Below are 27,815 nucleotides of genomic sequence, written 5' to 3'. Positions count from 1 at the left end.
ACCTGGATGACCTTGGACAAGCTACTTGTCTCAGTTTCCCCAGCTGCAGAATGAGGGGACTGACTCTAAAACTCCTAAAGCCCAGCTCGTCAAACTGGATGGGCGTTTCCCCTGGACTGTACGGTGTTTCCCCACAAGTCTTAGGGCTTGTGTTTTTCAGTTTTGATTTCCCGTGCTAGTGAAGGTGGGGAGGTGCTCAGGGCTGGAACTTGTCCATTTTCAGAAATGTCACAACAGCTTTCATTCTAGCCGGAGGAGAAGAAAGGAATACATAAATCCTAGCATCTGCGACCAGGCCCACCCCAATCTCTTCTCAGGCCCCAGATCAGCTGCCACCTCCCAGGGGAAACCTTGCACTCTGATCATGAGCAGGAAGGGTCCTTCAAGCTTTTGGAGTCCAATCTCCTCATTTTACAGAGAACTAAAAAAGTGATTTGCCCAGAGTCCCACAGCTAGAAAAATTGAGGAGAAATTTGAATCCAGATCTTCTTAATTCTGGGTCCAGCGCTCTCTCTGTGGGTGGGCCGTTCAATAGGCTCACCTGAAGATCCAATTATTTTGTATGTATTAATACACTTATTGATTTTGTGATAGGCACATCACTATGTAATGGGGACACAAAAACAAAAATGGAAATACAAAATTACAAAATTTTTCCTGAGGACCCAGGCTTTCAGGAGCAGCCAGTCAAGGCAGTAGATCAGGAGTTCCTGAGTTCAAATCTGATCTCAGATACTTTTTGGCTAGGTGACTCTGGGCAGGTTACTTCCCCCTGCTTGCCTCAGTTTCCTCATCTGTAAAATGATCTGGAGAAGGAAATGGCAAAACCACTGAAGTATCTCTGCCAAGAAAACTCCAATGAGGTCCGTGAAAAATGACCATCCCTGGAGCTCTGGGTATAGTGTTTGCAAATACTTGGTCTTTACTGAGTCTGCAGAATAACACAGAGCAGCAAGGGACCATAGGGGCCACACAGCCCAACCCACAGCTAACGGGGTTTCCTTCTGGAGCCCACCTGGCTTTTATTAAAGACTTCCAACTAGAGAGATCCCACTCGTGCCAGAAGCAGCTCCTTCCACTTTGGGCTCACTCTGGTTAATCTTTGGACAGTTTTTCCTCACTTTGAGCATAAATGTGTCTCTTTATAACCTTTCATTGCTTCCAAATCCAGCCCTAGTGAGTCAGTTCTTTCTTTTCTTAGGGATGGCTGTAATTAATATGTATACAGGCCCACGTCTGCTGAATCTGGCTCTAGAATCAGGATTTGAACCCAGGCCCTTTGTCATTCAACATTCCCATTCCACTCTGGTACCGGGTCTGTCAAGCAGCCTGTAGCTGTTCCTGTTTGTGTGTGACATTGAGCTGACTTCCTTAAGCCTTCAGGGACCTTCGGGGCCTCTCAATGGCCTAAGTCACTTAAAAAATCAGCCTAGAAATCTGCCCAGGAAAAGTCAAGGTGCTAAAGAATTGGCCAAGGGATGGGATGCAGGGGGATGGGCAGGCCGCTGAGCGGGCCCTGGCTCCACGTGTCTTGGAGAGTCACTGCCCCTGGTAATGAGCTGGGCCCAGAATTGGGCCCGAGAGGACAGTGGGCCGGACTGCATCTGGGAAACTGCTCGGTGCCTTCATCTCTAACACTCATATTCTCCCAGTGATGGCCAGGGTGGTGAATTATGGAGCTTCGGCATCCCTGAGGATCAAAACTGCAGGAGATCCACAGGACAATGGAGGGATGCAGGCACACCAATGGTGATTTGTGCACAGAGACACCATAAAGGAAGCACGTGCTCGGAGGGAGAAGGGGGTCAGGGAGTGAGAAGGGGGGGGACAGTCAGTGAGCTGCTCCTCCCAGACAGAGACAAAAATTACCCACCATATTGTAACACATGTAAAATGTATGGGATTGCCTGTCATCAAGGGGAGGGAGTAGAGGGAGGGAGGGGACAATTTGGAAAAATGAATACAAGGGATAATATTATAAAAAAAATTACTCATGCATATATACTGTGAAAAAAATTATAAATAAATAAAATTTAAAAATATAAAATAAACCGATTTTTTTAGGTGCAAAAAAAAAAAAAAATTACCCACCATGAGCAGGGGGAGGATGAAGAGGTGCCGGCTCAGGGGAGAACCCATACAGCAAGTGCTTCATCAGTGCTGATCTCAGTGAAGGTGTAGACACATCCCAGTAGCAGCCTACAAGCCCCAGGTCAAGGTTGTGATGGGCTGTGAGGGGCGCAGGGGATAGAGTGCTGGGCTAGATCAGTAAGATCTGGTTCAAATGCACCCTCGGACCTGAATCAGCTGTCAGGCCACTTCACCTTGTTTGCCTCAGCTTCCTCATCTGTACAATTAGCTGGAGAAGGAGATGACAGATCACCCCTCTCTCTGCCGAGAACACCCCAAAAGAGAGCCAGACACGACTGAACAATGACAGTAACATATCGATGTAAAACCTTGCTGTAGCCCAACCACGGGGTGCCAGCCCCCACTCCCTGTGCCCCCGGACCACGCCCCAGCCCCCAGCCTCGGGACGCACTGAGAAATTCCCTCTAAGTGCAGCCCCGCTGCTCTAACCATTGGGACAAGTGACGGGAATTCCTTATGAAGTCTTTGAAAGCTGGCTTCTTGGAGGGGCTACAGTCATTGTCAGCGTAGTTCTGGCCCACCAACGGCCTGGTTGGGAAAAGCTTTCAGCTTCACAGACAGAGCTGGAGATGTCTTCGAAAAAGCCTGCCGGCCTCTGCCATTTTCTTGGCCGCTTTGCTTATGACTGAACTCAGCAATGGCGTCTGGTGAGAGCCGGTGATACAAAGGGACTGAGAACCTCCCGCCAGGGCCGTGTATGGCCAACACAGGCCTCGTCCTTGGCCACCGTTTGCTCATTCTGTTCTAGAAGAGAATAAAGGAGCTGGCGTCCTCGGCATTGATGGTCTGAGGCTGGGAGTGACCTTTGGGACTGACCTTAGGACCCACAGAACACAGCAACAGCTAAGAGCGCTGGACATCCAGCACCCGCGCTGTGCCTAGACATTAGTTTGGTAGAGGCTGAGCCAAATTGGAGCCCACTCTCCCCAAGATCAAACGGGGGGGAAACTAAATGTCAGAGTGTGCTAGGTTCTCTTATTTTTTTCCTCTGTTTTTTTCTCTCTCATAGTTTTTCCTTTTTGTTAATTTTTCTCCCCACATGATTCATAAAGAAATGTATATTTCTACCTGTGGCTAGGGGAGGGGATGGGGGGAAGGAGGGGAAAAGTTGGAACAAAAGGTTTTGCAAGGGTCAATGTTGAAAAATTACCCATGCATATGTTTTATAAATAAAAAAACTTGAATAAAAAAAGAAAAGTATATTTAAAAATTAATGTACATGTAAGAACCAGAAAAAATTAAATAATAAAAAAATGCGGGAAAGGGTTTCCCCAGGTGTTGGGGAAGAAAAATGTTTGATTATATTCTTTGTTGTGGGTCAGAGTACGTTCACTATGCAATCATCTCTGGGCCTCACAGAGTTTCGGTCTCCCTGTAAGATATAACACAAGAATCACCTGGTTCCTCGGGTCCTCCTCCCTCCCAAAGCATCTTTTTATTTCACTTTTAGACGTTTACATGTCATCTCCCCCAAAAGAGCATAAGCTCCTTGAGGATAGAATTGTTTCATTTATTTTGTATTCTCACAACTGATTCCTGGGACCTAAATATCTAATGAGTCCTCCACGATTGAACCTCTCAACACCCCAAAGAAGGAGTTGTAAAGGACATTAATCCCATTTTTCAGATGAGGAAACTAAGGTTCAGAAGTGATTGGACTGACCCAGGGTTGCTTGGCTAATAAGCGTCAGAGGTAGGACTGGAACTCATGACGTGAGTCCAGCATCCTCTCAGCTCCTGCAGTTCTTCTCAAACACCCTCAGTCAGACATCCTCCTTCTCTCCCCGCCCCCATTCCACTTCTTGAATGGTTGTTGGGTGTACATTAGTGTTCATTCAATGCGGCTTCTTTTCTTTTCTTTTTTCCCTGAGGCTGGGGTTAAGTGACTTGCCCAGGGTCACACAGCCAGGAAGTGTTAAGTGTGTGAGACCGGATTTGAACTCGGGTCCTCCTGACTTCAGGGCTGGTGCTCTATCCACTGCGCCACCTAGCGGCCCCCAATGCTGTTTCTACGACTCGGCTGATAACAGACAGTTTCAGGGAGAGATTTGTGCAAATTTGGCAGAAAATCTGAACAGAAAAATCAACTGGACTCACAGGAGGCAGGGAGGGGGCAAGCACATAGAGCCCTGGGCTCAGAGGCAGGACGGTCCGAATTCAAACACACTGTCAGATATTTACTAGCAGGTGACACTGGCCAAGTCCCCTGTCTGCCTCCGTTTCCCCATCTGTAAAATGGGGATAATAACACACCCATTTCCCAGGGTTGTTGTGAGAACCACATAAAATAATAATTGCAGAGTGGCTAACATAGAGTGCTACATAAATGTTTTACTGTTTAATCACCACATTCATAGGTAGTTAGCAAGCCTTGCCTTGAGTTGAAATCCCGCCTTTGCCACTTGGCTGCTGTGTGACCAGGGGCAAGTGGTTTAACTCCTCTGAGCCTCAGTTTTCTCCTCTACATAATAAAGACAATAACGTCTGTAGTCAAATAGAAAACATGAAGCGAGCTCAAAGGGAACGGAATTCTCATTTCTGTATTTGTATGACCATCACCTGGTGCTCAGCGGACCCTGATTAATTGACATATAAACATCAGTGTTATTTGCATGTTGCTTTATTAAGGTTCTTAGAAGTCTTCGGACAAGCTCACGGTATACAGACCCCCAGGTAGATGGCAAATTCTTTGAGGAACCAACTGAGGGTTTATTTTTCTTTTTGCACGTCCCAAGAGGTTCCAAACTGTAACAAGGGCAGAGTATTTGAGGGGTTTTGTCCCCGGTGCCGAAAGAACACACGGGCTTTCCGCAAAAGAAATAATAGAACTTAGCACCTAGCTGGTTATAAAAGACAGAAAGCTTCCAGATGACTCTCCTCCCTCTCCTCCCTCTCGTCCCCCTGCATTTGAGCTCCTCTCTAATCAATTCCTCCACCCTCGAGCCTTCTCCCGGCATCCTCCCTTCAGGTGCCCCATGGTCTTTGTCTAAAGCTGGTGCCCGGCTTTAAGGAATGCCTGTGGCCTGTCCTAGACACAAAAAATGGCTCGTTAGAGCCTTTCACTCTATCCTCTAAATCTCTGATATAGCATCTAAGCAAATTATCTCGCTACAAACGTTCTGTGTAGCCCTTATACTTTACTGGGGTTGTAGGAGCAACATTTGGACCACACTACGTTTAATTGCTGAAGGTGTCTCATGCCGGGCAAAACTAGAGGCTTTTTACGCATAAATTGTAATGATCTTCCCAGCCTAGGGAGATAAGGCTCCCCAAAATCAAATAGAAAGAATTTTAATATTTTAAATGAATTTGATTTGATTTTAAATGAAAATGACCTTGTTGAGTTAACCCTTTATTGACATAAATGAAGAAAATTCCCTTCTCTTAGATGGTATATTTTCAGGCAATTGGACTCTAGATGGATGAAATGTACACATTTAAAAGCACTTGCCACATTGACATTTTTATACTATCCTCCCAATTGGGAGGTTTATTTTCTTTTATTTTTCATTATTTTTCTTTTCTTTTCTTTTCTTTTCTTTTCTTTCTTTTTTTTAAATAGCAGCTAACCCAGCAGAGAATAAAATCAAATTTACAGATTTCCAGCATCCACGGATCGCCTTTGTCCCTGCTTAGGATTCCAAGGCAGACTTGAGAGAAGAGCAATTATTAAGGCTGAACTGTAGGTTTTCTGTTCTCAAGGAGATCAGCCACAGTTTTTGCTGAGCAGAAATTCTGAGGCACAAAAGAACCCATTCAAGCTGTGGCCATTCGACAGCTGGAAAATCCTAGCAGTTTTACGCCTGACAGGACCCCGTAGGCCAGTGACAAAACCCTTCCTGGCCAGGAGCGACATCGGAGGTTTAAGACCACCTTAAACCTGTTCTGGTCCAGAGCCATTGCGTCACCCTCCTCTGCAGTCTGTCTTTGTTCTGGGCTGGCATTTGGAAGGCCGAAAGCTGTCGGCCGAAGCACGTGGCTTCCGATTGATAGCTCAGGAAGAACTATATGTATAGTTTTTATTTACCAGATATCTGCATGGGTAATTTTACAGCACTGATAATTGCCAAACCTTTTGTTCTAATTTTTTCCTTCCTCTCCCCCATCCCCCCATGGCAGGTTGACCAATACATGTTCAATATGTTAAAGTATAAATTAAATACAATATATATATATATATATATATATATATATATATATATATATATATATATATATATATATATATATATATATACATGGTGGACACTGATTCTTAACGCAAAAATGGAATGAGCTTCTATACCTGAGACGAAGCAGCATGACACAGTGGGAAACATGCAGAAATCAGAGTAGTGGGACCTGGGTTCTAATTACGCAACTGTCACTTACCATTTAAAATAGTTCTCAGTTTTCTCATCTGTAAAATGAGCCGGCTTAATACCGTCTCCCAGAGGCACAGAAAGGGCCATACATGGAAGAGACCTTTGTAACGTTCCTAAATCTCCCATCCACCAGCTGGGTCTCTCTCTGTCTCAGACCCAGCAGTGAGACCTAGTAATTACACTGTGTGATGGGCTTCTGGGAAGGAGGGGATGGAAAGAGAGCATGTAGGGAAAATAAAGGTGCAGCCGGAAAATAAGGTAGAAAAGACAGGGTCCCACTCAGAGTGAAGCAGAGAGAAATTCCCCCTGTAAAATTGCATTTAATTCCAGGTGAGAAGCTGCTGAAAGGGAAGTGAAAAAATTCAGAATTAGGAGAGAAATAAGCATGGTGGGTCCCTCCAATGGCCTGTCCAATCTGGAAGTCCCCAGTGGAAAGAGGGAGCCACAGGAATGGAGGTCCTTCAGGGTGGAAAAGGACAGAGAAGCAGAAGCAGAACCAGAAAGGAAATGAGTATTCGTGGCTCACTGTTGGTGGACTAAGGAATTCTACAAGGAATAAATAAGGAGACTAGCTAATTAGTCTTGATTGATTGAATGATTGACTAGAATGGAAAGTATGAAAAATGGAGGCAAAGGAATAAGACCTCAAAGATGGGGGGGGGGGGGGCTGGCCCTTCCTTCCTCATCACATGGTCCTACTTCACTGTGTAAATACGTGTCAGAAGCACAGCACACTGAGTCACCATTTAGAGCTGGGGCAGACAGAGCTGGAGGGATAGCTCACGAGGTTATCTAATACTCTTCTTCATTTTGAAGAAGGGAAAAGTGAAGCCCAGCTAAAGCAAGTGTATCACTCAGGATCACAGAAATAAGCAAGCCCCCCACTGCCCAGTTCAATTCTTCTGCTCCTAGCACATGAAACCTGCTGTTTAGTGTTAAGATTTATTTAGATTTCATTGGTTCAGCTAGGTAGCTGAGTGGAGCACCAGCCGTAAAGTCAGGAGGACCTGAGTTCAAATCTAGTCTCAGGCATTTAACACATCCTGGCTGTGTGACCCTGGGCAAGTCACTTAACCCGAATCGCCTCAGCAAAAAAAGAAAAAAAAAAAAAAAAAGAGAGAGAGATTTCATTGGTTCCTCACTGGTGTTTTGAGAATCATTTCCGTATAGAGCCCAGGCCTCTGTCACCGTGAGCTGTTTGAGAGACTAGCACTTCTGTCCCAACATCTTATTATTTTACTATTTTCCCCCTGCTCTGAGAATTTTAAGGTTGTTTTTTGGGTTAGATTTTTCTCATTTTATTATGTGGTATTTTTTTTCAATTAGAAAAATATTGTCCCAAGGTTCTTTTATCTAGATTTTAGTGTTAATGAATCCTAGTCTTGGATATTCATAATGAGCCAGGCAAAAACATCCTAAATAGCTTAAGGTCCCAGTTATCAAATGCATTCTTCCAAATGCCTTTTATGAGCAGTAGCAGACATGAGAACGCTGCCTCCCTCCCAGAGTGATACAGAAAATTCTCCCAAGTAGGAGGAGGGGAACAGAAGGGGAAAGATTCCCTCCGCCTCTTTTTCCCAGGGATGATCATGATCTTTCAAGGCTTCTAACATCTTTCCCCTCCCTCTCACATCCGAGACCCCCAGAAGAGCTGCCTCAGGCTCAAAACATCCTTAGAGATTTGGCCACTCAGTCATTTAGCTCATGAGCCCCCACCGAGTGCTGGCTGCTTTTTTCTCGTGAGCCAGAGGAGCCGATTAGTTCCAAGCAGAAGCATCTGATAAAAAGTGCAAAGTGAGAAAAGTAGCAATAGTCCCAGAAACCTGGGACTCTTTCTCCCCCAAATTCACACACCACTAATGGGAAGAAGAAATGTGTTTCGGAGCTATCCATAAAGATCTAAACCAATATAGGATTGCTGCTGGCCTTGTGGTGCTGACATTGTGAAATCACTCATCACGGCCCATGAAAAGGCTGCCTTCTTCTGGGACTGTGCCCAGACATTATGCCCCTGTTGTCCCGCTTGTTGTCTTGGGTTTCTCTGACAGACACATCACCCCATGGCTGTTCGACCTCCGCCGGGCAATATTCTCCCCCTCAAATTCTGAGATTCATCTCTTCAGCCAATATACCCAGTTTAATCTTAGAATGAGATGACTAAGAAGCCTCTCCCTGAGAAGGGCAGGATTCAAGACTGAAGTACTTTGTATTAGGGGGAGAAGAGATGGATTTGGAATCCAAAGGCCCAGATTCAGATTTCTGCTCTGCTATTCCCTGTCTGTACTACTTTGGGGGAGCTCCTCCTTTCTGGCCCTCAGTTTCTCTACCTGTAAAATGAGGGATTTGGATTAAATGACATTGAGGCCCTCCCAGAACTAAATATATGATCCCATGATGTCTGTATATCAGGAAGTGTGAGAGAAAGAGCAGCCAGTCTTGGAGAGAAATGCTGTTTTTTTTGTTTTTTTTTTTTTCAGGAAAAAGCTGAATTTTGGAAGATGGAGGGCAGGTTCTAAGAAGGGTAGCAGCCAGGGACTGGGGAAGCAGGCGGGCTGGTGTCTGGTGCTGAGGGAGGAGGCTGGAAGCTTGTCCACTGGGAAGAGAATTCAAAATCCCCTCCCGGGGTCCCCCGGTCACTCCAGCACTGGGCAGCTGTCTTCCTGGTGGGCCCCGCAGTGCTCAGAGCAGACTGGGGAGTTCAGAGCTTTCACATTCTCCTACATGTGCTTTGGATCCAAATAACATTTGGAGTTTATTCTCTCATTCCTTTCCAAGGCCTCATCCCACATGCCTCAGTACTTTACTCAGCTGGCTCCTGGAAAGTATGTATACATCTGGCTTTTATTTTCAGCTGTTTTTCATTCGAGAGGAAAATTGGGCTAACAAATTTAAAGAGAGACTTAATGTGAGTAACACTGCATAGCAGACGATTAGAAACCTCTGGAAGGAAGTTCATTGGGGAGAAGAGAGAAATAACTGGAACAAAATATATAAGATTACCCAAAAGAACAGACCGGGCCCTGGGATGTTGTTCTGTTATTGTGCTAGGCTGGGAGCAGAACCATAACTAGCGATTTTTGTGTCAAGGTCAATACCACATTCCACACCTGAGGCACACAGCACAAACAGCTCCTTGGGTTCAGGCCGGGGTCGGCAGGACGATGTCTTATGGAGATAATACCTGAAGATACCACAGAGTGGAAACATGTATGGACAGAGTTAGATGGGAGTACTCACCCAACATTTAGTAGCCTCATATTTTAACTAATATTCTTACTAACTAGAGTCTATAGTTTCTTTGCTATTAAAGGACTACAAATTCTGGCCAAATCATCTCATTCTGGCACCCTGGGGCAAAGCCCCAGTTGTCCACTCTTGGTTACAGCTCTGGCTGTGCTTAGGCACTGACCCAATAAATCAGAAGGCAGAGCCCCAGAGGGCACCTGGGCAGAGAAATCCCCACAGACCATCTAGATCAGTGGTCCTCAAAGTTTTTAAATAGGGGGTCAGTTCACTGTCCCTCAGACTGTGGGAGGGCTGGACTATCGTAAAAACAAAAGCTCACACTCTGTCTCCGCCCCTCAGTCCATTTGCCATAACCCGGCAGGCCGCATAAACGTCCTCAGCGGCCACATCTGGCCTGGGCCATAGTTTGAGAACCCCTGCTCTAGCTCAATCTCCTCATTTTACAGCTGAGATAACTAACCCAGATAAATTATGGAGATGTGCCCAAAATGAAGCAGCTAGTGTGGATGAAAGTCAGGATTGGAACCCAAACCTTTGGAATCTAAATCCAGCTCTTTTTCCACTGGACTCTGTATGTGACTGGGAGGAACTTGCAAAAATTCCTAGTCCCAATTAAACCTTGGCAACCTTCTCCTGTCTCAGTTCCTCAGATCCCTTTAGCTCTAGATACTCCAATCTTATGGATAGTATGTTTGGGTTCATTCTTTCACGGGGCTGGAGAGGAGAGGAGAAATGCTTACGAAGTCCCAAATGAGCTTTTAAGCATCAGTCAAGGGAAAGGGAGTCTATAACTTCCCTGTTCCCTTTTATCCAGGCAATCATTTTGACAAATCCCCAAATGCAGTTGGGGGAAATATATATGCTCTGGGGAAGGGAGGAGAACAGTATACATTCACTTCCTGAGCTTTTACATCAACTAAGGAAGCTAAATGACTAAGTAAAACATTTCTCTTCCAGGCTTGTGGTTTGGAAAGGAGCCGTCCACAAAATCTCCACACTTGCTGACGAGCTAAATCTTGGTCTAATCTCTTTTTCTCTTTTTTTTCTGTTCCAGAAACCTTAAAACCCAGACCCTGATGCTGACCAAGGGAATAGGAGTTCCATCTTTCTCCACCTACACTGAGGAAAATGCTGCCAGTGTAATGCAAGCACAGTGTTTGCTTGCAGAAATCGATGTTTCTGGTCCGGATTTTCCTGCTATTTCACTCCCTGGGGAGGGAAAGGGGCCAGGCTTCCCATCCCCCTCCTTGTCCCTGCCTAGAATGTCTCAGTAACTGGGTCTCTGCAATCTTCTTGCCTCCTCTTTCTTATTTCCAGAGCTTTATTCATTCCATCCTGAAATCTTATTATGACACAAATACTTTTCTGTTCATGAGGCTCCTGTTTTTATCATATTATCCTTGGGAACTGTGTATCTCTAGTCACTGATTTATAGGTAAGCTACCTGGGGACAAGGTCATAACTAAGGTAAAACTGCTAGGGCTTTGTCCCAGGTTCCAAAATTTAGGAGGTGCCCAAAAGTGACATTTCAGAGCATGCTTTCTCTGTCCAGTGGCTGTACTCCAGTTAAGTTCCCCTGACCTACTCCACTTCAAAATCCATACTTACAGCTCTGGAAGCTATGACTCTAAGGAGCTAGCATGGTGTCATGAAAGGTATAGAACTTGGTATAAGAAAAGGGCTGGGTTGTAATCCCAACTCGGAAACTTGCTAACTGTGCAACTCTGGACAATTCGATGGATTCTCTGAATCTTGACATCTCCTCTATAAATAGAGATGAGGCTCATTTGAAAGAGATGGCCAAGATTAAAAAGAAAAAGGGTTCAGGCTCTCTCTTCTCAAAAATGCTAGAGGAAGTAGGACATTGTTTATCAAAAAATTTTTTCTAGTCTTTGTGCTTCTTGTTGGCAATTTCTCACTAAAAACAAAACAAAAAACAAAAACAAAGTCAAAAGATCATAGAGGAGACTTTGGAGGCCAGGAAGTCCAATTCTCCCATTTTATAGATATGGGAATTAGTAGAATAGTGGATCACAGTTGGAATGTAATTTACAGAAATGCAAATTAAGACAACTCTGAGATATCATTATACACCTGTCAGATTGGCTAAGATGACAGGAACAAATAACAATGAATGTTGGAGGGGCTGTGGGAAAACTGGGACACTGATGCATTGTTGGTGGAGTTGCGAAAGAATCCAACCATTCTGGAGAGCAATCTGGAATTATGCCCAAAAAGTTATCAAAATATGCATACTCTTTGACCCAGCCATACTACTACTGGGCTTATATCCCAAGGAAATACTAAAGAAGGGAAAGGGACCTGTATGTGCCAAAATGTTTGTGGCAGCCCTTTTCATAGTGGCTAAAACTGGAAAAAGAATGGATGCCCATCAGTTGGAGAATGGTTGGGTAAATTATGGTATATGAATGTTATGGAATAATATTGTTCTGTAAGAAATGACCAACAGGAGGAATACAGAGAGGCTTGGAGAGACTGACATCAACTGATGCTGAGTGAAACAGAGCAGAACCAGAAGATCATTATACACTTCAACAATGATACTGTGCGAGGATGTATTCTGATGGAAGTGGAAATCTTCAACATAGAGAAGAGCTAATCCAATTCCAATTGATCAATGATGGACAGAATCAGCTACACCCAGAGAAGGAACACTGGGAAATGAGTGTAAACTGTGAGCATTGTTTTGTTTTGTTTTTCTCCCCAGATTATTTTTACCTTCGAAATACAATTCTTCCTTTGCAACAACAACAACAACAAAATTCAGTTCTGCACATATATATTGTACCTAGGATATACTATAAGATATTTAATATGTAGGGGAATGCCTGCCATCTAGAGAAGGGGGTGGAGGGAAGGAGGGGAAAAACTAGGAACAGAAGGGAGTACAAGGGATAATGTTGTAAAAAAAAAAATTACCTATCTATATGTACTATCAAAGAAAATGTAATAATTATAAAAATTTTTAAAAAAAGGAATGTAACTTTTACAAAGACATTCTCTGAGCACCTGCAACAACAGGTATTGACTACTTTTCCAGGTGAACAGCAAGACTTTTTTTAGTAAATGTATTGATTTCATGAGGTCAATAAATCTTGTTCAACCCAACAGAAGCTAATCCCAGTTTAAAGTTATTTTGAAGGTTAGGTTTGTCTCAAAAGGAGAGAAACCAACAGAAATTCTCAACCTTTTATGTCAAAATTAACACCCCCCAGAAGCCATCATGCTCATCCCTATTTTGTAGATGGAGAAATTGAGGTCCAGAGAAGGAAAGGAACTTGCCCGAAGACAGAGTATTTTAGTACAGAGCACGAATACAAATTCTCTCTCTGAAGTCTCACAATCCAGTTCTCTGGGACAGTCCTGTGGGCTTCCCTAATATTAACATTTAAATTGTCCTGTCTACTTTAAACTACTTCTCAGGTCAAAGTCAAATTACTTTCCCCAGAGATCTGGGAAAAATACTCATGAAAGAGGGCAGCTAGGTGGAATTTCCTGGGACATTCTATTTCTATACCAGTGGCTGGTCCAGGAAAAAGTGGGCCTCAGTGGCTGTTATTCCTGGAGGTTGTCTTTGCTTTTGGAGTTGTCCAGTGGGTTTGATTTTGAAGAAACAAAAGGATATAAGGAAATATTTTTGCTTGTACCTCAAACTCTGGTAGAAACACCATGGAACTCAACTTTCAAATTGAAAGTGGGAGTTAGGAAATGTGGGAGAGGCCTCAAGGTTTATTTGGGCTCAATAATTCAATAAGCATCGATTATGTGCCTACTATGTGCATGAAACTGTGCTGAAGATATTTTATATTTTAAAAAAGAGATGATTCAGTTCCAGTTGATCAATGATGGACAAAATCAGCTACACCCAGAGAAGGAACACTGGGAATGGAGTGTAAACTGTTTGCACTATTGTCTTTCTACCCAGGTTACTTTTACCTTCTGAATCCAATTCTTACTGTGCAACTAAAATTTCAGTTTTGCACACATATATTGTATCTAGGTTATACTGTAACACATTTAACATGTGTGGGATTGTCTGCCATCTAGGGGAGGGAGTGGAGGGAAGAAGGGGAAAATTCGGAACAGAAGGGAGTGCAAGGGATAATGTAAAAATTACCCATGCATATGTACTGTCAAAAAAATTGTAAAATTAATTTAAAAAATAAAATTAAACATATATATATATATATATATATATATATATATACACACACACATATATATATAATGATAAAGTTCTTGTCTTAGAAGAATTTAAATCCTATTGGGGGATATGACATCACACTTAGATATAATTCAAGGAAGGGAGCAAAGATAAACTGGGATATGTCCTCTTATATGACCCTGACTTTGAGGTCAGACAACCTGGAATCCAAATTCTGCTTCCTGATGCTTCCTAACTGTGACTTTGGGCAGGTCTTCTTTAGTTTACTTTTCTGTAAAGTAGGAATAATAATAGCACCTACCTCCCAAGGTTGTTGTGAAGATAAAATGAGACAATCTGTATAAAACATTTTGTTAAACAATGCACTATATAAATGCTAGTTTTCATTTTTATTATTACATATTTTCTATATTATTATATTTTGTCAAAGTATTATTACTATTATTGCTACATAACAAGATTTGGCAATTGATTAGAGGGAAAGTGGAAAGGGAAAGAGAAAAGAAAATTACTTCAACCCCCCTTTTTCATGCTTACCCTCCTCCCACTTATCCCCCAGAGCCCAACACAATTCTTGCTTCTTTTATAAAGTCCTCCTGGTTTATTCTAGTCTTCCATCTCCTAACTCCTATAGCATTTGTTCACAGAATTATCCATTTCCCCCTCCAATATGGGGGAGGGTTTGCATATTATTACATACCTCTTCTCATGGGCCTGTGCTTTGTTTTCCCAAACAAATGGGACTGTAAAAGCACAGAATGCTAAGAATGAGCATGAGATAAGAGTAATTCAGCTAAGGCTGTACCCGAGAGAGGAAAATATCAGGGATTTCACCTAGATCCGAGAAATCCTAAGTTTGGTGCTGATGTGTCCTGATCAGATCAAGCCAGCCCTTTGATGAGTGAGAAAGTGTTGCATGAGAGAGTAGGAAAGTGGACAGCAGGGAGGGCTCTCAGAAGCCTGCAGTCTCTCAAATAAGGCAGTCTGGGGTCTTCCTCTCCTAAGGCTGCCATGGATAGTCCCGACAGCTTTGCCTCCAAGAGAGAACAGAAATCTGGGTTTTTGTAGGTAGGTCACAGGTGGGTCATATAAAATTTGGGATGGGAATACAGAATACAGACCCTTCACAACTGAACGTCATCCTTCTGAGCTGAGGATGCCCCAGAAGGTGAGTATGTTAGTGGAAAATTATGGCTCCTGAAGGAACGGGATTATATCTTATTACTTCTATCCTTTTGAAATTTGTTATGAATATAGATGCAGGGAACACTGGAATCAAGAATCTCACACTCATTTCCAGTTTCTCCAAATAACCACACCACTGAAGTAGCCCAGAGAATTCTGGACCTTTAGATTACCCATCTGGGATGCCTTGGGATCTAAATTGTTCATTGCTCATTGAGTCTGTTTTCTGTTATCCACGTACCTGTCTCTCCCATGACAAGGTGCTATGATAATGAAATTCCCAGGCTGTATCTTGCACATCAACTCTGGCACATTCAAAAGCACCTGGGATTCTGGGTAGGTAGTGCCTGCTCAAGTGGAAAGCGCCCCAAATGCATGAAATTCTAGGCAATCAATTTTCCAAGTCTTAAGTTTCCATGGAAACATGACAAAGCAAGCTCCATAGGTAAACTCTATTACAGTAAGACAGTAATTGCCTGCCTTACCAGTTTAGTAATCCTGTCAAAAAAAAAAAGAAAGAAAGAAAGAAAAGGGCTTGATCTATTCTTGATGATTCCACGTTCATTCCTTGTGATTGCTGCTTCCTTTTCCAAATATTAATAAGTCATTTCTTTGCTAATATGGGAGATTGGGGGAAGGGAGGAAATATTTATATTTTCAAGTGTTCCCTGACCAAGCTCCTGCTACAGACACTCTAAAATTGTGCAAGGAATTAACATTAGGCTCACTGCGCTATAGCTTGCAGACATCCTTCTCCTCCCTTTCTTGAAAATCAGAACCACATTTGCCCTTTGCTAAATCTCAGCATCTCTCCCGTCCCCCTGTGATTTTCCAGATATCACTGACAATGGCGCAGTGACCACAATGGTCAGCTCTCTCCCTCTCCTGAGAAGTAATTAGCTGAGTCTTTAGTTGAATTGATCCAGGGCAGCTAAGCTCTCTCCTATCATCTGCTTGTTTATCTAAGGTTCCAGCTCTCAGGGTGAGTCATTTGGTCTGTCCTTTCCTCCACAATAACCATCCTTGGAACAGAAAATGGAAGCTCAAGGAGAGAGCTTCACTCTATTATTCCTTCTCATGGCGCCAGGCACCCAGAGCAGCAATCTTATCTCTTCTTGGAGCCTCCTCGTTTTCTCCAATACAACTTTTTTTTAAAAAGCCTTTTCTAGTTCTCGGGTTTCTTCATCATTCTCAGCTTATTCTGAGCTTTAATCCTCCTGCTATCCATCGCTCTTCTAGTTTTAATCAGTCGGTCAACAAGTTCACTGTGTGTCTGCATCAGTTACTTTAAACAGCTCCTCCATTTTCTTCTAACTGGAATTGCTTTTTAGTGAATTTCAAATTTCTCATTTTTTGAAGATTTTCTCCTCCTCCTGGGCTATCTTCCCCTATTAAGTTTTAGATTTTAGAATCCCACCTGAAATCTGCTCTCCCCCAAAAGTAAAATGTAGTCAGCTTGAGTTTCTTTCCTCCTCCTTCCTTTTCAATTTAAAGCCTTTTTTATTAAAAAAAATTAATTTATCAAAAAGCTGAGCAAATAGATATTTAGCAGCCTTTGTAATTCATACTCCTTAGCCCAGAGTCTAGCAATTCTCACTCAAAAAAGATGTTTATATTTTAAAGTTTCATTGATGCATTTTGTATGTTATATTATATATTGATGCATTTTCAGAAACACACACACACACACACACACACACACACACACACACACACAGAGTCTTCCCTCACAACAAAGGATGGTAGTTAAGTAATAGCAACCAGCATAGCAACCGGATTTGCCAATGTCTGCAATATATGAAAATGGAAGTTAGAATACGTATCCTGAAACCTTTATTGCAATTGTTTCAAGGAACACTTTATTTTCCTTGATAATCCATAGGATTTCAAGAAAGTCTCCTGGCCCCTTTACCTTGTTTTTTGAAGGCAATTAGACCTGGCCCTACCACAAGGTAGCCATTTCTTTGCCACAGACATAGCTGTCTATTGGGAATGAGATTATTCGAGGAGGGGGGAGGAAAGGGGCTGTATCTTCCCTGCCCCCCTCCATGAAACACCAACTTCCCTCCCTGGCCACTCTCTCAACCGCTTCCCTGGCTGCCACCCCAAGGATCCTGTGGCCGCCATGACCCTCATCTGGGCTTGATTTTCCCACTGGGTGAAATAGCCCATCCATTCCACCTAACCTGGGGTCTCTGCTACCCAGGACACTGCATCGGAATGGGGTCACTGAAGGCTCACTGAAGAGATAGCAGGATATTCCAGTCAGCCCCCATTGCCCCAATTCCTGTAATCAATTAAGCCCCAATTCTCTCTTTCCATTCTCTCCTCCTAGCAAGCTTCCCTCCAGCCTAGGGAGGGAAATATGAAACAACCCTCTCCAACGCCATCTCTTCCTTCTCTCACTTCCTGTCACAGAGCCAGGAGGAGGAACTGGCATTCTTCCTGCTTGCTGCCATCCGGCCCATCCCACCGAGTTGCCTCTCCTTCTTTCGGCCCCCAGATCCTTGTGATCTCCTCCCCAGTAAATCCTACCCTTGGCTCAGTGTAACCTAAGCCACCTTCTTCTCCCCCTGGGATGGGTCTCCCAGTTCCTCATCCCCTCAACCCCCCCGGCCCCAGCAGCAGCCCACCCGTCCAGGTATGGATGTCCCTTGCCCCCTGAGTCGGCCCCCTTTGCCAGGATTCCCCGGGGAGAACTTGGCTTTGAGCCTCGAGAGTGGTCCATCTGTCAGCCCTGATTACTGATCAATCCTCATCATTCTCCTTTTTTGCCTTTGCTGCAAGATGGAGAGCGAGCCCATCCCACGGGCCCCTTTAGGTCTCCAGCTCAGACATTAGACTGGTCTCTCTCGGAGGGAAACTTTTCATGGTTAATCAATTCCTTTAAGGTCTGAATGTTAAATAATGTAGAGCACAGTAAGAAGGCTCCAAAGTCATCCCCATGAGCCAGGAAAGTCTGGCCTCTCCCCAAAAGAAATCCAGAGAGAACTTCCCTGTGGAGTAGGCCATGGACCGTGGCCACAGCAAGCCAGCCGTAAAGTCATGAAGACTTCTGAATCTGGCTTGGATTAGATGGCCGCCGAGGTCCCTCCGGGCCACAAATCCTGTTCTCTGGGACTCTGTAAAGCCCAGCCCCGAAGCGGGCCAGCCCTGGGCCCCTCTTTCCTTCTTGGACCCCCACTCTCCTCATCAGCAAAGAGAAGACCACAATCCTTAGGGTACCTACTTCCCAGAGGCCCTTGGGAGGAGCCAGTGAGCTCATGCCCTAAGCTCTGAAAGCGCTATCTAAATGTTGTCTCGTGTTCTCCCTGAGCTCAGTAACTGAGAAGCAGCTTTGCACACTCCCAGACCGGCCAAGGTTACTGGGGAGAGCCGGGGCAGTGGAAGGGGAGATGCTCCTAAAGTGCATCAGTGTCTCCTTCCAGGTACCAGACGGACCATTTGTCAGTCTCTAGAATTGCAGCTGCTTATAGCTCCCCCTGGCGGCTAACTTCCCAAATAGATTTTCTTCTTCCCTTGCAGCAGCTCTGGGTTAAACAAGAGATTTTAAAAAATATATCTAAGATGCTACATTTAGACTTATAAAGGTTCTTGTTCAGGGGTCTTCTTATTTGCTTTTTTTATTTTTTATCATTTTCTTTTTTCTGGTTATACATGTACATTAAAATTTTCAAAATACACATTCTTTATGAATCATGTTGGGAGAGAAAAATCAGAACAAAAGAGAAAAATCATGAGGAAAAAAACAGAAGAAAAAGAAAAAAAAATGAACATAGCATTTGATTTAAATTCAACCTCTATGCTTTGAAAAATATATATATTGGTAGCTATATTTCTTTTTTTTTTCAGTTTCATGAGCAATCATATTTTTATTATACTATGTTGTGGAAATGCTTGCTTTACTTAACAAATTAAAAATAAAATAAATAAATATAAAAATGAGAGGCCTAGAATAGTTCATTGCAGGCTTGGCAAAAGAATTTTTTTTCCTGATTATTTATTTATTTATTTATTTTTATAATTTTTTTATTAATTTTTATAATTATAACATTTTCTATGACAGTACATATCCATAGGTAATTTTTTACAACATTATCCGTTGTACTCCCTTCTGTTCCAAATTTCCCCCCTCCTTCCCTCCACCCCCTCCCCTATTTGGCAGGCATTCCCATACATATTAAATATTTTATAATATATCCTAGGTGGTAGCTATATTTCAATAGAATCAATTTCCTTTTTAACCTTGGGCATTTTATTTTATGCATTTGAAAACAGAATTTTAAGAAGCAGCTCATAAGCTTCACCACCCTGACAGACCATTCCACAGACCATTCCACAGGCCAGCAAGGGCTAAGTATCCTTGGATTAACCAGTCTGTAAAATCTCCCATAGTTCCAAGATTCGTTAACCCTTTTGTGCCCTGGACTCCCTTTGGCAGGCTACTAAAACCTGTGTCCTGTAGGCCCCTTCTCAAAATGTTTTTTAAACACATAAATCAATGGCATTGAAATGAGTTATCAAAATATTTTAAAAAACAATTTCAGAGACTCCAGGTTAAGCCCCCTTGATCTAATTCATGACCAGACATGGGATTAAGTCATATCTGATTCTTTATGACCCCATTTAGGGTTTTTATGACAAAGATACAGGAGTGTATCTATAACAGCTCATGTTACAAATCAGGAAACTGAGGCAAAGAGAGTGAAGTGACATACTAGGAAGTATCTGGGACCAGATTTTAATTCATGAAGATGAATCTTCTGACTCCAGCTCTGAAACTCTACCCACTGCATCACCTGGCTGCCCAGATCGAATCCATGTCATCCCATAGATTGTAAATTAGATCAGGGATGTGGCACAAAGTCTTTTGGATGCCAGGGAAGGATTCTCTCCTTTACGTCTCTCTTCAATGTTTGTCTAAGGAGAAACAGCTAAATACATTTGCTTTGAATTCAAGACAGAGCCATAATTCAAGAATTGGGAGAATTTTTCAGGTTTTAAGGAAAGAAAACAAAATGACTCCCCCCAAATGACATGTTATTCTTAAACAATCAACTTGAAATTCAGATTAGTGTCACGGTCTACAGCGATGATGCTCAAAAGGTGTCACAAGGGTAGCATGCGTTTACCATAAGATTTTCAATGTTTTATTATTGTAGGAAGAAGAAATTTGGAAGCAATTCTATTTCATGAAATTTTGCTTACCTAGTTTAAGTACTATGCATAAGAACTAAGCTCAAAACTCATTGGACTTGAATTTGCAAAGATTCAGCAAAAGCAATTGTTTGAATTGAAGGGAAATTGTGCATTCATCAACTCTCCCAGAATGCTGCCAAATTAAACATTCAGTGTGCCACGATTCAGAAAAATGCAGCATGGTGTAGTGGATAGGGCACCTGGGCTCAAATCCCACCTTGGAAACTTACTGTGTGCCTCTAAACAAATCATTTAAATTCTCTGCGACTGAATCCTCATGAAAAATATGAGTTATTATCGTCACTGGTCTCCCATGTCCCTTCTAGTTCTCTGATTTTGTGCTCCTGTGGTTTCTCTCGCCAAAAAAAAATTGTCAAAAAGCAAAAATAATGTGCGGATCACTTTTCTACAGGTTTTGCTTGAAAGGCTCAGGGAGAAGTCAAGGGGAAGATAACTGCAAGTAGCATTAACTCCCAGTGTTTTCTAGTTGGGATAGAGTTGCTGAGAATAGAGTTGGGAGGAGGCAAGTAAGAAGAAGGAAGCATCTCCAGAGAAGAGCTAGAGATGGGTCCAGTACTGGTGTCTGACCAGGGCAGTCTCTGTTGGTCATTTCTTATAGAACAATAATATTCCATAACATTCATATACCATAGTTTACCCAACCATTCTCCAATTGATGGACATCCATTCATCTTCCAGCTTCTAGCCACTATGAAAAGGGCTGCCACAAACATTTTGGCACATACAGGACCCTTTCCCTTCTCTAGTAGTTCCTTGGGGTATAAACCCAGTAGTAGTATGGCTGGGTCAAAGGGTATGCACATTTTGATAACTTTTTGGGCATAATTCCAGATTGCTCTCCAGAATGGTTGGATTCTTTCACAACTCCACCAACAATGCATCAGTGTCCCAGTTTTCCCACAGCCCCTCCAACATTCATCGTTATTTGTTCCTGTCATCTTAGCCAATCTGACAGGTGTGTAATGATACCTCAGAGTTGTCTTAATTTGCATTTCTCTGATCAATAGTGATTTGGAACACTCTTTCATATGAGTGGAAATAGTTTTAATTTCATCATCTGAAAATTGTCTGTTCATATCCTTTGACCATTTATCAATTGGAGAATGGCTTGATTTCTTATAAATTAAAGTCAATTCTCTGTATATTTTGGAGATGAGGCCTTTATCAGAACCTTTAACTGTAAAAATTTTTTCCCAATTTGTTACTTCCCTTCTAATCTTGTTTGCATTAGTTTTGTTTGTGCAGAAACTTTTTAATTTAGTGTAATCAAAATGTTCTATTTTGTGATCAATAATGGTCTCTAGTTCTCCCTTGGACACAAACTCCTTCCTCCTCCACAAGTCTGAGAGGTAAACCATCCCATGTTCCTCTAATTTATTTATGATTTCGTTCTTTATGCCTAAATCTTGGACCCATTTTGATCTAATCTTAGTATGTGGTGTTAAATGTGGGTCCATGCCTAGTTTCTGCCATACTAATTTCCAGTTTTCCCAGCAGTTTTTGTCAAATAATGAATTCTTATCCCAAAATTTGGGATCTTTGGGTTTGTCAAAGATTAGATTGCTATTTTTATTCACTATCTTGTCCTGTGAACCTAACCTATGCCACTGATCAACTAGTCTATTTCTTAGCCAATACCAAATGGTTTTGGTGACTGTTGCTTTATAATATAGCTTTAAATCAGGTACACTTAGACCACCTTCCTCTGACTTTTTTTTCATTAGTTCCCTTGCAATTCTCGACCTTTTATTCTTCCATATGAATTTTGTTGTTATTTTTTCTAGGTCATTAAAATAGTTTCTTGGGAGTCTGATTGGTATAGCACTAAATAAATAGATTAGTTTGGGGAGTATTGTCATCTTTATTATATTCGCTCGGCCTATCCAAGAACACTGAATGTCTTTCCAATTATTTAAATCTGACTTTATTTTTGTGGCAAGTGTTTTGTAATTTTGCTCATATAATTCCTGACTCTCCTTTGGTAGATATATTCCCAAATATTTGATACTATCGACTGTTATTTTGAATGGAATTTCTCTTTGCATCTCTTGCTGTTGGATTGTGTTGGTAATGTATAAAAATCCTGAGGATTTATGTGGATTTATTTTGTATCCTGCGACTTTGCTAAAATTCTGAATTATTTCTAGTAGCTTTTTAGCAGAGTCTTTGGGGTTCTCTAAGTATACCATCATGTCATCTGCGAAAAGTGACAATTTGATTTCTTCATTTCCTACTCTAATTCCTTGGATCTCTTTCTCGGCTCTTATTGCCAAGGCTAGAGTTTCTAGTACTATATTGAATAGTAATGGTGATAGTGGGCAACCTTGTTTCACTCCTGATCTTACAGGGAAAGGTTCTAGTTTATCACCATTACATATGATGTTTACTGAAGGTTTTAAATATATGCTCCTTATTATTTTAAGGAATAGTCCATTTATTCCTATACTCTCAAGCGTTTTTAGTAGGAATGGATGTTGGATTTTATCAAATGCCTTTTCTGCATCTATTGAGATGATCATATGGTTTTTATTAATTTGATTATTAATATGGTCAATTATACTAATAGTTTTCCTAATATTAAACCAGCCCTGCATTCCTGGTATAAATCCCACTTGGTCATAGTGTATTATCCTGGGGATGATTTTCTGAAGTCTATTTGCTAATATCTTATTTAAGATTTTAGCATCAATATTCATTAAGGAAATTGGTCTATAGTTTTCTTTCTCAGTTTTCGATCTACCTGGTTTAGGTATCAGTACCATGTCTGTGTCATAGAAGGAATTTGGTAGGACTCCTTCAATCCCTATTTTTTCAAATAGTTTACATAGCATTGGAGTTAGTTGTTCTTTAAATGTTTGGTAGAATTCACCTGTAAATCCATCTGGTCCTGGGGACTTTTTCTTAGGAAGTTGGTTAATAGCTTGGTCTATTTCTTTTTCTGAGATGGGACTATTTAGACTACTTACTTCTTCCTCTGTTAATCTGGGCAAGCTATATTTTTGAAGGTATTCTTCCATTTCATTTAAGTTATCGAATTTATCGGCATAAAGTTGAGCAAAGTAGCTCCTAACTATTGTTTTAATTTCCTCTTCATTAGTGGTGAGTTCACCCTTTTCATTTTCAAGACTATCAATTTGCTTTTTCTCTTTCCTTTTTTTAATCAGGTTTACTAAAGGTTTGTCTATTTTGTTGGTTTTTTCATAAAACCAACTCTTAGTTTTATTAATTAATTCAATAGTTTTTTTACTTTCAATTTTATTAATCTCACCTTTTATTTTTTGAATTTCAAGTTTTGTGTTTGTCTGGGGGTTTTTAATTTGTTCCTTTTCTAGCAATTTTAGTTGTAAACCCAATTCGTTGGCCCTCTCTTTCTCTATTTTATGCAGGTAGGCTTGTAGAGATATAAAACTTCCCCTAATTACTGCTTTGGCTGTATCCCACACATTTTGGTATGATGTCTCATTATTGTCATTTTCTTGGGTGAAGTTATTAATATATGTCTATATTAATTAAGTCAAGGGAATTCTGCAGCCTGTGGAATTTCCTAGAGTGGAGAAGGGCCTTTTATGACAGGGACAGCCATGGGCAGAGTCAGTGTTGGGGAGGAATAGGAGCCCTGCTGACCACAGCATCCCCTTCCACTGCCATATTCAAGGTGAGCAGGTGGGAGAACCAGAAGTAGCAGTGGGACTGGGAAGACCCCCTGCAGAGCACCCCAGAAGGTGAGACTCAAGGTAAAGTTTGGGGGAGGCTAAGGAAGCCCAGGGCCTGAGAGGAGGGGCAGAGGATTCCAGGCCCGGGGTACACGGCTGGCACAACTGGATGAACAGGTGTGGAGAGGGCCCCAGTGTAAGAAAGGAAATGCGGCAAGGGGCCAGATGATGAGCAGCTTTAATGCCCAACAAAGGCGATCTCGGAGGTACTAGAGAGCCACAGGGGCTCAATAAGCAAGGTGGGGAGCAGCTGATATGGTTAGACCCACGCCATAGAGCAATCACCTGGAAGCTGAGGCGGGGAGGGAGAGGAGGCAAGAAGCACCAGCCCTGGAGTCAGGAGCCGAGTTCCAATATGGCCCCAGACACTAACTGTGTGATCCTGGGCAAGTCACTTAAGTTTACCTTGATAAAAAAATGAATTTTTAAAAAGCCATATTAAAAGAAACTACAATAGTCTATGCCAGAGGAGATCAATTGGAGTGAGGGAGAGAAGAGGCCTTACCACATGAACTAACTGTGTAGTTAGAAATTAAAAAGAAAAACATACTGACATTTTTTCCACCTAAAATTCTGCATGTTACAGGAATGCAAAGCCAGCAGGAGGAGCTGGAGTCTTTGTACTCCTTCCAAAGGGAAAGGATAGCTCCGAAATTCAAGTCCTTTCCTGCTGCTTATTATAAATCGCAGGATCAGAGGTTTAAACCTAGAAGGAGGCTGGGATAAAAACTACTAACTTTATTATTTTTTAAATCCCTTTGGTTGTGTCTTAATTACTTTCATGGAAGATGCATGACCAGAAAAGTGGATGCGCAAGTCAGGGGAGGAGACAAAAGGCAGCCAGCATGGTGGAAAGAGCGCCTGGAATGAAGGAAAAGGCATCCATTCAGTGCTTCCTGTGTTCTAGATCCCACTAAGTTCGAGGGCTACAAATACAAGAGACAACAGCTGCCGGCTTACATTCTCCTAAATGGAAACCCAAAGGGTTCCTGTTCTGGGAAGTCAGAGAGTGAAATAGGGCCAAAAGGCCCAGTGTTGGGTGGTGGGTTCCTGACGGCAAGCCACAGACTTGATGCTAAACATTATACAACGGTGCTTAAGCAGTAAGTTATTGCCAGTCATGTTCCTCATACATTTTCCCTGTGACAACATGAGTGTGTATTTGAAGCGTTACAGGCTTCTGCCTTCACGACCACGTCCACCATGATTTGGGATTTTGTTCAGTAACTACATCAAACTGACCTCTTCTGACTTCAGTGTAATTCTTGCAATTTCTCAATGTCACCGAGTTATTTTCAAAGCGGCACAAGAGTGCAAGCTGATTCCCAATAGTCAGTGGTTTGCATTCATCCTCGTTTGTGTTCTGTACATCGCAGATTAGTCCCCTTAGTCACCCGTAATCATATTTCATCAGCAGTGTAATCATGTGATCAAGATGTATGAAGGATTTTGTTCTCCCAGAACAAATGTCAGGCGGTTTGAAGTCTGTAGTTGCTGGGATGCCCCTTACAACCCATCCTGAAACATCATATTCTATCATGAAAATTCAGCAGAAACAAGCCTTAAAAACAATTTTTTTTTGTTTTTGTTTTTAATCTTTAAGCAACAAATATTTGTTAAGCACCTATTATGTGCCAGACACTGTAATATTGCTTCTCATTGAAAGATTGAGTCTGTTTTTCCAATTTAAGTTAAATCTTCCATTTATGTTATTTATTCTTCTATCTGGCAATCTTTCAAGTGGTTGGCAAGACTGGATATTTCAGCAAAAGCATAGCATGGAGAAGTCATATCTAAAGAAAGCCTTCCCCTAAAAGCTTCATTTTTATATGTTAAAAATGAAGCAATAAATAAAATTGAACTTGATGGACTTCTACAGCACTTGTCACTAACCAGTGAGAAAAATAAATATTTTACATTTTAACTAGCTTTTAATTTTTTGACAATTAGGTTGTCAAATTTTTCAAATGAATTTCTCTCAGTAAACTTGTAAAAATTCTCTCATCTCCCACTTTCCAACATTTATTTGTACAAGCACATTCACTTTATTCTTGTTTTAAATAAAAATATAAAAATAAATTCAAAAAAGAACCAAATCTAAGGCTATATTCATCTGGTGTTAAGCTAAACTTTGCTCAAGTAGAAAAGCCAAGCCTCAATATTAAGTTTATATATGATTATTATATTATGTTAAATATTTTCCAAGTTGTACTCATTTCATTTTAAGTTATATTTAATGGAATTTATAAATTCTTGAAGGTAATAAGCATATTCAATCTTGCTAGATTATCTTTTAATTTTTAATGTCCCACTTAAAATATTCATAATTGCTTTATAATCAGTTTTTAATTTTGTATTCAAAATTAGAATTAGAATGAAATGTTACTTTATTATTGTAATTACATATTATAATTTTTAATTTGGATTTGGGAGCAAAAGTTATTTTAATTATAATATCTTAATGAATTAATATTAACGAACATTTTGAGTAGTATATTAAATATATTAAATTATCCTGGACGTTCACAACTTTTTTTTGTTTTTGAAAAGGCTTCATGGAAAAAACTGTGGGAATCCACTGGCCTAGGATGACCTAATTGATATATCCTCTCCATTTCTCTCCAGAAGAAATGGTAATATTAACTTTATGACACTTTTCAGTGCAAGAGGTGATGGTGGGAGTAGGTAAGCTGGAGACTGTCCTCCAGTAACTTAGTTGAAGAGAAGGGGTTCAGAGTGAAATGGTTTGACTCCTCCTGGGCATGACGAGGGGAAAGTCAATGACCTTAGTCATTTCCCTCTCTGGGACTGTTTCATCTAACAACTGACTTGGATGATCTTCCTTTTTTTTTTTTTTTTTTTTTTTTTTTAATAATAGCCTTTTATGTTTGGAATACATGAAAATATAGTTTACCATTCATCCTTGCAAAACCTTATGTTCCAAATCCTCGCCTTCCATTCCCCCTCCCTTAAACAGCAAGTCATCCAATATGGGTTAAATGTATACCTCTAAACCTATTTCCACAATTATCACGCTGCACAAGAAAAATCAGATGATCTCACATTTCCTGAAGCCGTAGACCCTACGATGCTGAGACACAACAGAACAAAACCCTGAATGAGACGCTCAGGGAAATGCCTCCATCAAGTCGGATGAATCCTCTCTGGGAAAGTTAATGGGAAACATTTATTACAAAGCACATCCTTTGGAGAAAGAAGACGGGACTGGACCTGTGTCTTCACTGGCATAGGAACGCCAAGATGAGAAAGCTTCCTCTGCCAATGCAGGCTGGCACCTTTGGAACAACAGTCTTAGAAGGCTGCCTTGCCCTCTCAAGCCTAAGCAAGCCCAGGTCACATATTCAACCTGTGTCAGTGTATCAATCTTGTAGGCTTCATAGCAACTACACCCTGCCTTCTCACTGCAAAGCTTCTTTTAAGAGACAAATACAGCTTTAATATCTAAACCCAGGAAGAAAGGCAATAAAAAGTGATAGAAACAATATTATGAATGAATAATGTTTGGAATGCAAGGATAGTTTAACATTTAAAAATCAATTAACAATCATACTAAAAAGCAAAACCAGTCAAAAATATGAATAATTGCAAAGGAAAAAGCTCATTTATGCCAAAACCCTGCAAAGCAAAACCATAAAAGAACCATTTTGTGATATGATTTAAAAGTTCTATTAAAAAACCAAAAACTATCACTTATATACAATGCTGAAATATTAGCTTTCCTTAAAAATA

The sequence above is a fragment of the Sminthopsis crassicaudata genome, chromosome 5, assembly GCF_048593235.1.
Source record: "Sminthopsis crassicaudata isolate SCR6 chromosome 5, ASM4859323v1, whole genome shotgun sequence".
Lineage (NCBI taxonomy): Eukaryota > Metazoa > Chordata > Mammalia > Dasyuromorphia > Dasyuridae > Sminthopsis > Sminthopsis crassicaudata.
This window is presented reverse-complemented; position numbering follows the sequence as displayed.